At 35.2% G+C, this 14,693-nt stretch overlaps 1 pseudogene; it reads left to right on the forward strand.

Moving 5' to 3' along the window:
* The first annotated feature begins 10,020 nt into the window (after positions 1-10,020).
* Positions 10,021-14,076, forward strand: LOC133204811 (uncharacterized; annotated as a pseudogene).
* Positions 14,077-14,693: the final 617 nt, after the last annotated feature.

A 14,693-nucleotide genomic window follows, 5' to 3' on the forward strand; every position in this document is an offset into this window, starting at 1 on the left:
CTCTTGCTTTGTCAAATCATTACTTTCATACCCCTTGCATTTAAGAAAAACAATGTTATAAAAAAAATAATAATCTGACATATAACAAGTATACATGTAGCGTGTGCAAGTTATTTGGCTAGGAGCATGTACACACGTGGTTCGAAACTGTAGGGGGCTACAAATGCGGCCATAACTAGTATATTTTTGAGGTGTTATAAAAAACAAATAATACTCACAAAAGCTTATAAAATTGCCGTTCTATCGATACCTTAAATGCCATGTTTCATCCACCAACAACGCCACGACATCGATGAGAAATACGTTTCTACACGGGCATTTTCTTCGAAAAGGATAGGAAGTTAATGAATTAAAATAATTAATTCTTTTAGTTAACGCATTATGTTTACCTCTTTATTTGTTGTATGCAATAAGCATAGACCTTACTAATAATGACTGTTTGGTTGTCACACCTGTGCATGTGTCGTGCGAGGTACAGCGGTAAGGTAAATTACCGAGAGTCGCGATGTGCTGGGTGATTCGGAATACCCTAAATGACTGTGGTCCATTGAATTTCTACTAGTAAATCAACCTGTCAAATCTAACATGGGCCCACATAATACGACTAAATTCGTTTCATGAATTAACTGGTTCTTAACAAATATATGTACAGTATACAATATCTTTTCTTTAGATCTGTTTGTTTATTATTTTCAACCACAATCTGCAGTACATGTATAGTTACACGAAATCCATGCACAACGGCGCTACACCTGTCAATCAAAATCACTCGATATTGTGAACTCAGTCTGGTGTTACGGCAGCATTTCCGAAGTGATTCAAAATATTCTATCGGCTAATTCTAATTTTTCGCGTTGAATAATAATATTTTGGAACAAAGTTGGAATTAAGGCTGGAGCTGCATGCTATGAATTTATCACACCTGCAGTCTGCAGTCTTCCCTTCTTACATGTATATGAAGCATCTGTTGAGTAACGAATCAGAAAGCATAATATGCGGAACAAGTTTGATTGAGATTTTTACTTCTTCTTTAAGATAAAATGATTGATAACATAATTTATGCATCTAATAGATACATATAAATGTACATGTATAGCTTTTTAAAAACAAGAATCTGTAATTGAAAATGTGAAAGTGACGAGTTTAGGTAATAGTTCTTAACCAAAATTTAATGACAGTTCATTCCTTCCTAGTCTCCATATAACTTTTAATTACGGCCGTGCCCTCTCCCCTTCAATTGATGTCTTATACATGCTTTTAAATTCTGTTTACGTATCAAGAAATTTCCACAGGTACTTGTGGACAGGATCCCCCCTCCCCCAAATTCAACCCCAATGTTTGTTGGACATTTTTTTTCCACAAGTTATCTTTATTACACTTATTTATCGGGTGTACCATAGGAAAAAATCGAGTACAAGTACCTGTGGAAATTTCTATTTGCCCCCCCCCCCCTTCCCTTCCCAAAAAACTGAAATTGTTTTCTACGGGCTTGACAACAGGTACTTGTGGACAGACCCCCCTCCCCCCCCCCCCCCGATATTCAACCCCGGGGCTTGTTGGACATTTTTTCCACAAATTATATTTATTGCACTTACTCATCATGTGTACCATATGAAAAAATCGTGAAAACCCCAAAATAATCGTTCCACACAAAAAATGCCTCACTATGTATAGTTAAAACATTAATTTTTCATATTTCTTGATGAAATTAACATTAATAAAATCAACACAAAATTATTACCGAATTACATATCACTTGAATTTATCATAAAGCAGAAAATCTGTTCTGTGGGCTTCAAGGCCAGCTCAGGAACCTAAAGATGTCCTCATTTTCCAAGTCCAGTACAGAACGTAAATTAAATGAAATAAATCGCACGATCACTGGGAAGAACTCAAAAAAAGAAGACTCTTGAGGAAAAGATATTTTGATTCGACTTATAGACTGAAATAAACCGATATTCTCTTTTTGCCACTCTTTCCTGGTGCCCTGGGACTCTGAAAGTAGGATCAGTATTTTTCTCACAGGTCCGTTGTACGGATTGTACGGGGGGGGGGGGGGGGCAGACCTTCTGAAAATAGTCTTTTGTTGTAGTTTTAATATGTAAATTTTGATTTAGTTGCTGCTTGCACCCTCCCCACTCTTTGTTTCTCTATGGTCATACATAGGCGAATCCCAGCAAAATTGTAATGACCCCCCCCCCCAACACACACCTTTTTTTGTTGAAAATGTGTATTTCGATAGGACTTAAAATTGGAAAACATTTTCTGTATATCTCTACATCGAAAAATATAAAACAAATATTTTTTTTTATATATTTCCTTTTTAAAACAACATAGATAATTATGCATAGCTAATTAAATACTGAATTAAATATTTATCTTTGCAGACAATATGCTCTGGGTTATAGAACATGATGTGAAAGCGTATCGTAATGCACCTTGTAATCCTTTGGATTTTCAGATTTAAGGCCAATGCGAAAACCCAAAGACGCCGACATTTTATTATGCTACTGTAATCGAAGATCCGGGGGGCATACAGTTTTTGTCCTGTCCACCTGTCTATTTGTCTGTTAGACTGTGTTAGCCTCTTTGTCCGCAAAAACTTTAACTATGCCCATAAAATTTGATTGGTTGGAACTACTGCTTTCATATTTCTTATGTGTATTCCTAGTAACAAGGACTTCCTTCAGGTACCAACATAATTGACCTCTTGACCTTGAACTTGGAGTTTGATCCTCTTTCGCAAAATTTTACCAAACTATAACCTTGGCCAAAACTTTTGAACAGTTGGTGCTATGGCTTTTATACTTCACATCTGTATCCCTTGTGATAAGTCTCCTCCTTGGGTATAAATATGTTTGACCATTTGACCTTGACCTTGGAGTTTGACCAACTTTTAAACAACTTTAGCCTTGACAATAACTTTTGAATGACTAGTACTAGGGCTTTTATATTACATAGGTTATTTTCTTGTGACAAGGCCTGTCATTGTATACCTTTAATTTTGACCATTTTACCTTGACCTTTGAGTATGTCCTACTTTTGAAAAATTTTAACCTTGGTTTTAACTTTTGAACAGTTGGTGCTAAGGCTTTTTTAGTACCACATGTGTATTCCTTGTAACAATTAAGACCTTCCCTCAAGTACAAACAATTATGATCCCTTGACCTTGGAGTTTGACCTTTTAAAGAAATTAACCTTGGCCATAACTTTTAAACTGTTGCTGCTGTGGCTTTCATACTAGTATATATTTCACAGTATATTCTTTGTTCAAGACCTTTATTTGGGTAATAACATTTTTTTTTATCTTTTGATCTTGACCATGGAGTTTGACTTGCATTTGAGAAACTTTTAACTTTTGCCATAAGATGCCATATGGGGGCATCAGTGTTTCAAAAATCACACGTTGTTCAGTATCCAAATCGGGCATAAAACATTTACAATGATCCTTTAAAGCAGTGAGTTGAACCTAATAAATTACGACTATAGAAATTATGATAATTTATTTCGATGTATGGTCTAAAAAAACGTTTATTATACGTCTGTGAAAACTAGCTTACAAGTGAAAAATCACTAGTAAAATAGAATTTGATTGGCCGAGAAAGTCACGTGTCCACGTGTTTCACGATTGTGACGTCACAATTAAACGAGTGAGGAGTTAGGTTGTTTATAGCGACGCTGCTAACTTCGTTCGCGCGGTAACAACAACTAAAAATTCACTCCAAAAAATCACCTTAATTAATGGAATTGCATACAGATAGTAGATTAAACGTTCTTTGTTAAAATGTTTGCACTTTTCAAAATTCGTTTATGGAAATACAGCTAACATACGTCATGAGACGTCACAGTCTAGACGTTCCAAATGTCTCGTGCTGTTTGAAGAGGCGGATCTTAAAATTAAGTGAACAATGAACGGTCGCACCGTCAACATATTATCGTTGATTGATTGTGTCGATTTAAATGTGTAAAAATGTAATGGTGTTTGAATGTTACTGGTGTGATCACACAAACTTGTCACGTAGGAATTTTTTTTTAATGAAACGAGGCTATTGGTGTACCTGTAACTTACATCTCTTTCATATCGTTCTCATCAAATGCATGTTTGCTTTATTCATTGGATCTCCTTTGTAATTCCTGCATTTTGGTTAATTCGGTACTATAAATAATTTATTGCATGATAGTGAGGGAGACATAAAGATTTCTTCGCAAATGAAAAAATCATATTTCTCTCGGGCGTTGCCTTCGGGGAGTATGATTTTTCATGGGCGAAGAAATCTTCATGTTGCCCTCGGGGAATATGATTTTTTATGGGCGAAGAAATCTTCATGTCTCCCTCACTATCATGCAACAAATGCAAACTGTGAACTTGTCAATTCCGAAACACACAAAAGGGTATCGCTGATATCATACAGAGTGTATCATTGCCTTGATCAGGCCCATAGGAAGCAAATTCAGGTTTTTTTTTTGGGAGGGGGGCACATTTTCAGTTGACAGTTGAGGGGGCACTACTACCATAAATTTCCTGACAAGCAAAAAAAAAGGTCACCAACTACCAAAAATTCCTTGACAAGCAAAAAAAAAAAGAAGGTTATCAGACGTTTTTATTGAGGTGGCACAAGCTATAGTATCTATGTCTACTATAGTAATCTATATATCGGCAAAATTATTGGGGGGCACGCCCCCCCCCCTCCCTCGGTTCCTACGGCCATGTTGATTAAATTTAGGGTCACTAAGGAAAGAATGTTTTGACTGGATGAATGGTCTGAAAGAACATGTGTTAACTTGTCGAGTCGGTAACACATAGATGGGGTTTGCTTATAACCAGAGTGTGTCATGGTTTGATGCAAGGTCATTTGAACGAGTTCAAGGTCATCAACGGAGAAACAACATTCCTTAACTGTCTTTCTACTGGTGAGACATTGCAAGTTGATACCCCTTACAAGATTGATTATAACCTTAGAATGTGGCATGACCTTGACTCAAGGTCACTTCTTCCTGTTCGCAGCTCCAACGGAAGACCTACTCGTTGCTTTGCAACGAGCTCTGCTCTAGTTTTTAAAATTTTTGCAAATAAATGATTTGTAAAATAATTGTTGACTTGAGAGATTCACAAATGGAAACATGGAAATAACTTATAATTCAATTCACTTTCATGCCATTTTTTTCAAATTTATCCCTTTCTGCATATTATGAAATCCAATTCAATCAAAACTCATGGTCCACCTACATGTACATCTACTGATAGAACGAGAAAAAAAACCCAGTTTTCTTAAGTCGAAGAATTACGTACATAATTATTTGTAATCGAAGATAATTAATAAGTTTTATATGTATTTAGTTCCAGAAATATCCATTTCTATTTTTTTTTCATTTTTCATAGTCAATGAAATAATATCAATAATTATTTGAAATCTACAATAAGTATTAAGCCTTATTTCGTTTTGAAAATATCCATTCCTAAAGAACTTGAACTATTCTGCGTGAAGAATCGTGCGTTTGCGTTAGCAATCGTGTAAGATCGTGTAACGTGTAGAATCGTGTGCGTGAAGGATCGTTCGTGTAAAAGATTTTATCGTGCGTTAATCGTGCGGAATCGTTCGTGTAACGTGATCGTTCGTGTAAGTTGTCAGCAATAACGTTGCAGCCACTGTATGATCTTTGGTCTCCCTAATGACGTAAAATATAATGTAACCTCTAGTATCCGTATTTATATACAACCTTTGGTCTTATACAGCTTTTTTGCATCATAAGGACCACAGGAGTCACATTAAGTTGAATATGAATACAGATACCAGAGTTTACCACATATTGTACATGATTAAAGAGCGAAGGGGTCACTAAAAGTTGTATATGAATGCGGAGACTAGAGATCATCTTACATTGTGCGTCATTAGGGAATCTAGAATTCCCTCCAAATTTTACATCTTTACTGATACTAGAGTTAACGTTAAGTTGTATACGGAGACTATATGTCACCTTATATTGCACATTATTAGGGGGACAAGAGGTCAACTTATATTGTACATCATTAGCGGGACCAGAGGTCACCTTAAATTGTACATCATTAGGGAGAAGAGAGGTTAACTTATATTGTGCATCATTAGGGAGACCAGAGGTCATCTTATATTGTACATCATAAGAAAGACCAGAGGTCACCTTATATTTTACATCATTAGGGAGACCAGAGATAAACTTATATTGTACATCATTAGAGAGACCAGGGGTCATCTTATATTGTACATCATTAGGGGGACCAGAGGTCACCTTATATTGTATATTATTAGGGGGACCAGACGACACCTTATATTATACATTATTAGGGGGACCAGAGGTCACCTTATATTGAATATCATTTAGGAGACCAGAGGTCACATGAAGTTGTAAATGAAAACGGAGACCAGAGGTCACCTTATATTGTTCATAATTAGGGGTACCAGAGATCACATAAAGTCGTATATAATATGGAGACAAGAAGTCACCTTATATTGTACATCATTAAGAGATCAGAAGTCACATAAAGTTGTCTGTAAATGCAGAGTACAGAGGTCATCTTATGTTTTACGTTATTAGGGAGACCAAAGGTCACCTTATCTTATACGTCATTAGGGGGACCAGAATGACATAAAAGCAAGATTAGGTAAAGCCAGAGGATCCTTTGTCAAGCTCAAGAATATATGGAAGTCAAACAGCATCAGCAGACACACTAAGATCAAGCTGTATAATAGCTGTGTACTATCTAATGTATGGTGCTGAATGCTGGAGGATGACCGAAAGTGATTTAAACAAACTATCAAGTTTCCATAATGGGTGCTTCAAGAATATCTTGAGGATATTTTGGCGAGCAAAAATTACCAACAAAAATCTATATGAAACAACGAAAACAACCGATATGAGGACATTACTAAGAAAATACAGATGGAGATGGATTGGTCATATCTTAAGAAAGTCAACAAACGATATCACAAGAGTGGCACTAAGATGGACCACAGAAGGGAAAAGGAGGAAAGGCCGACCAAAAACATGGAGGCGAACTGTTGAAAAAGAACTGAAGGAAATGAATCTTACCTGGGGAGAGGTGGAGAGGACAGCTAAGAACAGAGAAGAATGGAAATCCCTAGTCCTTGCCCTATGTGCCTCCGGGTGCAACAAGGACTAGGAGGAGGAGGGGGGACCAGAAGTCACATAAAGTTGTATGTAAATGCGGAGTACAAAGGTCACCTTATATTTTACTTTATTAAGAGACCAGAGGTCACCTTATGCTGTAGATCATTAGGGAGACCAAAAGGTCACCTAATGTTGTAAGGAGACAATAGGTTAAAAAAAAATGTGGTATATGAAGAATTATTTCCAAAACTCAGACTCTGATTTTAATGACAAGCAAAAACAAAAAGGTACACAATTTCTCCATATTCACTAAATTTATTTCGTCAGAATGGGGTGTGTGTGTTTGGACAATTTGCTTGTCTTCATATACATGTTCATTGTCTTCATATACATGTTTATTGCTTAGAAGTAATTCTCATTGGGTCCGTATTTTCTAGGTCTATTTTTGGTAAGTCTCTTTTTAGTTAGTTTTGTTTCCCTATTTTCAGATTAGCGGGGGTGGTGATTGGAGTTCAGCATCTCCCTTCCATTAATTTTCACCTATCAATTTCAAGGGAAACACCTGTTCTGTAATATCAATAAGGAGGCCAGAGGTATATTGATAAGGTCACCTATTATGGTATGATATATATCATTTGGGAGACCAAGGGTCACCTAACATAATTTATTACCAATTCATTATACCATTATCTTAATGTATCTGTGAAAAGTTCGAGGAGGCATGATCACCCCCCCCCCCCTCCCCCTTTTCCCGCTAGATCTGCGCGTGCAGAGACAAAATGACACTTACTCAGATATATTAATAAAGAGACAAGAGGTTAGCTAGTGTGTTACTTTGATACGGTCGCTTAACGTTGTTCATCATTAGGCAGACCAAGGGTCACCTAACGTAATTCATTAAAATATAACTTGTATCATATATCTTAAAATATAATAGTCATTGTTGCTTGCTGTACCCACTATTGTATATTTCCTAACATCAGATGATTATTCTTTAAAGAAATGCATTTTTCTGTTTGTTGTATTACATTTGTAAATTAGGCTTTCAAGTAGAAGAATTTATTTTACTTTCACTTTGCGGTTGCAATGCACTACATTTTGTAACGGAGTAAACAGGTTTGATAGGTGTGAATGAGCAGGTGACTTTAGTCCTAGTTGAACGTACGTTTTATCCCTCTGCATTCTGGGAAGGTTTCACACTAAAATTTGCCTGACGTATATATCATTCCGAATTTCCTCTGTTCTTACACGTTAGTCTATTGAGCTCGCTTCGCAAGCGGCGCTTCGCGCCGCTCGCTGCGCTCGCTATAAATGATTTACAGTCAACTCGTACCCAAACCGAGTCGTACCCATGGAGTCAACTCGTACCCAAAACTGTTACTTACATATACATTGTTATACTATAGACAAAGACATTTACTATAGATTATTTAGTATACACATAAATTGTGTGTGCTGTTTGCAATTGCATAAATCATGCTTGTTTTTTGTGATGCCTGAGAGGGCCCTGATTTGGAAATAAAAGAATCTATCTATAAGCCCTATAGATCTATATTTATATTATGCCAAGTTGAATTTTTCAAACAAATTTAATTTAATTGTCATTATTTTATAAAATATAGGTAGTGTAACTATCTTTATGAAAATATATCAAAAAGTGAAATATTTTCATTATTTATTTTATGACTTCAGTTTTGGGTACGAGTTGACTCTTTGGGTACGACTCGGTTTGGGTACGAGTCGGAATGGGTACGAGTTGACTGGATACCCTATAAATATAGCATGCAATTTTAACAAGTAGATGAAAATATAATTATGCAGATACAATTAATGTAAATAATCCAAAAAAATTCTTAAATGTAATGATACATGTTCTTTAACTATAATCACCTTTAACTGAAATCAAAATTTGTGATTTCCTGTAGAAATGTATGTATTCAAATGTGTTAATTGATTTTCATTAACATGTAGCAATTTTTATTTTTTACAATTCAATAGGAATGATTCATACTGGAATTAGCCCAGCCCAAGTAAATAGCCTTTTAACATCTATGAATATCCCTGCTATAAGTACGAAGACTATCCAGAATAGACAAATAGAGACAGGGCTAGCCATTGAAAAAGTTGCTGAGGACACTATCAAACATGTCTTACAAGATGAAATCCAAGCAACAGTTGAGTAAGTATATACATGTAAACATCCATAAATAGTGATGGTAGATTTAATATATACTACAATATTTCCTGACAAAAGCTAACTTCTGCATTTTTTGTAATCAATATTTCATAATAATAGTAGTAGTAGGAGTAATAATAATAACAAAACAAATAACAAAAATAAAACAAAAAAGATATTCTTTTTTTTACAGAAGCGAAGGAGCTGAAGAACTAACTGTGATTGATTGATTGATTGTATATTGTTTTACGTCCCATTCGAGAATTTTTCACTCATATAGAGACGTCACCATATACCGGTGAAGGGCTTCAAATTTTGACCTTTACTCGGCACTCAGGGCCATTGAGCAGTGAGGGATCTTTATCGTGCCAACGCCTGCCGTGACACGGGGCCTCGGTTTTTAAGGTCTCATCCGAAAGACCCGCAACTTTCACTCCAAAGTGCCGAGCGCATGGCGAAGGAACAGTTGCTACCTATTTTTTATCGACTTAGGTCTGTCGCGGCCGAGATTCGAACTCACGACCTCCCGATCACGGAGCGAGCGCTCTACCGACTGAGCTACCGTGAACGGTAGAACTAACTGTGAGTGTAGATGCTGGATGGCAGAAGAGAGGAAGTGGTCACTCATTTGACAGTCTTTCGGGTAAGTACCGCTAGATGTCTGCAATTTACATGAGATGTGAGGTCCAAGTAATAATTTTTTCCCTTAATTCCTTCTCATTTTTGATGGACACTGCTCAATGATTGGAGAACACACTGGAAAAGTAATAGGCTATGAAGTTCGCAGCAAGGTATGCAGAATATGTGAAGGCGCTGAGAGGAATGGGAAAGAAGCAAAGGAACATGACTGTAGACAAAATTGGCAAGGTATTAAATCAATTAAAATGAGTTGTTAAGTTACATGTATGTATATTTGAGGTTAAGAAGAGGATTTGTTACTCTTGGTTTTATATACATGTGTTTGTTTATTTTTTTTTTTAGAATAAACTGAATGAACACTTACTAAGCTGCTAAAATAGCAATTTGTGATACGGAGAAAAGTACAAATCTTTGAATTTAACTTTCAAATGCATTATTAACCTTCCTAAACATTACATTGTTTTTAAATTTGTTTTTGATTTTTTTTTAGGAAGTTCTGAATCGATAGAGCCAAATATGGTTATCAGTATGATAGAGAAAAAAATGGAAGAAGGAATAAAGGTGTCCACTGTTATAGCAGATGATGACACCACCACCATTTCTCGACTGAAACAAAGCGTGATTCCAACATTAAGAAAGAATGCGACAAGAACCATATAAGGAAAAAATTTTCCTCTAGTCTATATGCTTTGAAGAAAAAGCACAAGTCCTTGACTGCAAGGGTAATCCACTATCTTATAAAATGCTTCAACAAACCAGTGAAACCCAAGAAGAATAGAAAAGACACTTGATGCCCTCTGTTATCACCCTTTTGGAAACCAAGAGTCATGCAGCGATTCCTGGTGTCAGCATGTTAACAATCCGAAGCAAAGATACTATAATACATATTACTTTGTACAAACATTACTTGTATGTAATTCAGAATCAATTTGAAATAATGTATCTATATATTCATTTATCTTATTAAGTACAAGCTTTATCTTGTCTTGCAAGGAGAGGGTAAATATAGGCTATATTGCCTGTTTCCTAATCCTGATTTAATTTATTCAATATTTGTTATGCCCCGCCATGAATATGGCAGGGGCATATAGTGTTTGTCATGTCCGTCTTTCGTCCTTCCACCCTTCCGTCCTTCCATCCTTCAGTCCTTCCGTTTGTCCTTCCGTCGCGCTTTGCGTTTAGCTCAGTTCAAAGCTCATTTTCAAAGAAACTATCCAAGATATTTTTATCAAACTTCATATGCTGATAGATATTGATGAGAGCTATGCAACTTTGACCTTGACCTTTCCTTTAACCTTGACCTCACTTTTGTTAAAAGTAGTGTATAGCTCAGTTTTAGAGAAACCATTCAAGATATTTTTATCAAACTTCATATGCTGATACACACTGATGAGAGCTATTCAACTGCCTCAACATTTTTTTACCTTGACCTTTCCTTTGACCTTGACCTTACTTTTCTTAAATTAGAGTCGAACTTCATATGCTGATACATACTGATGAGAGCTATTCAACTGCATCAACATTTTTTGACCTCGACCTTTCCTTTGACCTTGACTTTACTTTTCTTGAATTAGTGGCAAACTTCATATGCTGATACATACTGATGTAAGCAATTCAACTGCATCAACATTTTGACCTTGACCTTTCATTTGACCTTTACTTTTATAAATTTGTGTTTAACTCAGTTTTAAAGAAACCATTCAAAATATTTTTATATAACTAATATGTGAGAACTATTCAACTGCATCAAAAATGTTTGACCTTGAACTTTCCTGTGACCTTGACCTCGCTTCTCTTAAATTTGCAGTTTGCTTTGTTTAAAAAAACATTTGATGTATGTTTATGTAAGCTTATGCACTTATATATAATTTGGTGAGAATTTGTCATCTATATCCAACTTTTTAGATTTCAATTTTAAAGAAACTATTCAGGATATTATCATCAAATTTCATACACTAATACAAATTTTCATGTTGCATCACTAATGTACCCTCGGCGGGGCATTCATGTCCTATGGACATATTTCTAGTTTAAATTAAATTAAAGATACTCTTCCTTGCCTTATGGAAAGCTATTCAATATGCAACCAATGGAAGCAGAACAGCTAGAAGATCTCCAGTCTTGGAAGCACCCAACCGAATGAATCCTTCAATAGGTCTGTGTCACTGAAAGCTCCGAAAAACCACAATTTTAGCGGCCCAGCTAGCTTAAACTACAGAGTAGCAGCATATGTGGTAGAAAAAAAATCCTGGAGCATCTTATCTTGTTGTTGTGAGTATATATATTTGAAAATTTATGTACCAAAGTATTATATAAATAATGGAAAACATTCTCAGGGTGTAAAACTTTGACAGAGATACTTAAGAAATGTAAAAAAAAAAAGTTGAATTACATAATGAGATATATATGTGTATGAGCAATACTTGTAATTAAATTAAAGTATCAATGCAATCAAATAATACATTTTTTGCATCAAGCTGCAGCATTCTCTCCTTCCTAATGTTTAACTAATGTTATTTTTGCTATAATAGGTAAACAAAAAGATAGGGTTATCTACCGAAAGGTTTACTAGAAAGTTGTGCTACCTCAGGGAATCCCAGTTCAGAAAGAGAAAGGCGATCGCCAAAACGAAGGAGGCCAAGAGAAGAAGACCTGAGCTGAAGGCTAGGATGTAATGTAAAATAAGTTCACTTTAATGATGCAAACATATATTAGTTAACAGTTTGGTTTTTGAAATACATGAATTTATGCTAAGCATTTTTTTCTTCATTCATAAAGATCCTTGTGTACAACAAGTAAAGAAATTCATGAAGGATCCACATAATTATGAATCTGAAATACGGTTAGCTCCTCAACAAGCTAACACCATCACAGAAATTCCAGTCCCACGCGCAAGATCACAGATGGAAACAGTGATATCGAAAATCATACGCTTATCTTATTTGATTTAGAAACAACAGGATTAGGTAATGTATTTAATACAGTTTTAATATTTCGAATTATTTGTGCAAGAAGTTTATATAGAAATTTTCTCAAATTCAGTTTATTAAAAAGAACCATAATTATATTCTTGCTTGGAAGAAAAAGGTCTTACAGTTTTACCCCTGTGTGTCTTTCAGTGTCTGTGTGTGCGCCTGTCTGTATTATATTTTTGTCTCAGTTTTCTCAGCAACTACTCATTGCAGATGTTTTTAATGTCAACACCCTCTTCGTTTAGGCATGCCATATGGTGGAATTTATTTCTGTATAAATCCATACTCCAGTGACCATTTATGTCCGTGGGCCTTGTGACAATATTTTACTTACTTTTTCATATGTATACTCTAAATGGTGATGTTTTTCTTTTTTCTTTAAGCTCGCACTTCTCATTTCGTTCAGTTGGCAGCTGTACAGAATGAGGATAGATTTTCCACATATATTATTCCTAAGAGATCCATACATGTAACGCCAACAGCTTCTGGGATAACAGGTCTCACTGTTAGGAATGGAAAACTCTACCATAACAACAAAGAAGTGACTGGAATTTCTCTGATGGCTGCGTTGGATTCTTTCTTGAAATTTCTTGAAAAGTACAATATCCTTTTAGTTGGTCACAACATTAAAGCGTTCGACTGCCTGGTGCTTTTTAGGGCTCTTGATTCATGTTTTATGTCATCAAGATTTTCTAAAAAGGTGAAAGGATTTTTGAATTCGAAGCTTTTATTTCGAATATCCCATCCAAACCTGAGCTCTTATAGCCAGAAAAAATTTGTAGAAGGTCTCCTTGCATGTTCATATGAAGCACATAATGTCCCTGGAGATATTTTAGTGTTGCAAAAAGTATAAGAATTAGTGAATTTATCAGATGAAAAGCATAAGTATGCTACATTTTCACTTGCTTATGCAATGAATGCACTGTCTTACCAAAATGAAGTTGTCAAAAATTTTCTTTCCTTACAAATTCTTGTTCAGAAAAAGGTGTTGAGTTTGTGTATGGCTAAAAGAATAACTGGAAGCAGGTTGGATTTTGATAGTTTTAAACTAGCTTACTCTAGAGATTAGAATGGTATCCGTGCATTGTTTACTGAAATGTGTAGCAACAGTTCTGTGAGGGTGACAAAGTCGAACAAAATTATCAAGGCTGTGAGCTCTTTTTTTTCTCATTGAATGAAAGTTAAATATATTATAATGTGCTTTGTCTTTAAATGGAAGCAATTCAATTTCATTTATAATATATTTTCCCCAGCTTATTTTAAAATTTAGCAAGTTTATAATTTACCAGCTTATGTAAGAAATTGACAGCTAGATGTTAATGATAATTCATGGTGTAAAGAATCAAACTAACTGAAATTATAAACATAAATAAATTTTTTAACAAATCCATTTATGTATGAAGATTGCATTTTGTTAAAGTTTGTGCTTATGTAGTATATATAAAGCTGTGAAACTGGATTGATCTGGGGGATTCAGAAAAAAAAGTTGTAAAAATTATAAGATACGCTACAAAAATAATGATTTTAAAGACAGCCCGAGGCATTGAAGAAAGTTTAGATGTCCAGTAAATATATACATGCATGTTGTTGTACGTAACAATGTTAAAAATACAGGTTACAGTAAGTGTCAATATCGATCTGTACGAGGGATGATCAAAAAGTTCGCATTATAAAATCTGTATATTTAAAAAACCACAATTCAGATCAGAATGAAATTTGGCACACTTATAGTCATTCACACGTTCTATAAATAGCAGATGTTAAATAATGTTTTGCTTCATGTTTGTGACGTCACAATGTGA

This window comes from Saccostrea echinata, unplaced genomic scaffold, assembly GCF_033153115.1.
Source record: "Saccostrea echinata isolate AGI-Se365-2 ecotype Australia unplaced genomic scaffold, CSIRO_AGI_Sech_v1 ptg000054l, whole genome shotgun sequence".
NCBI lineage: Eukaryota > Metazoa > Mollusca > Bivalvia > Ostreida > Ostreidae > Saccostrea > Saccostrea echinata.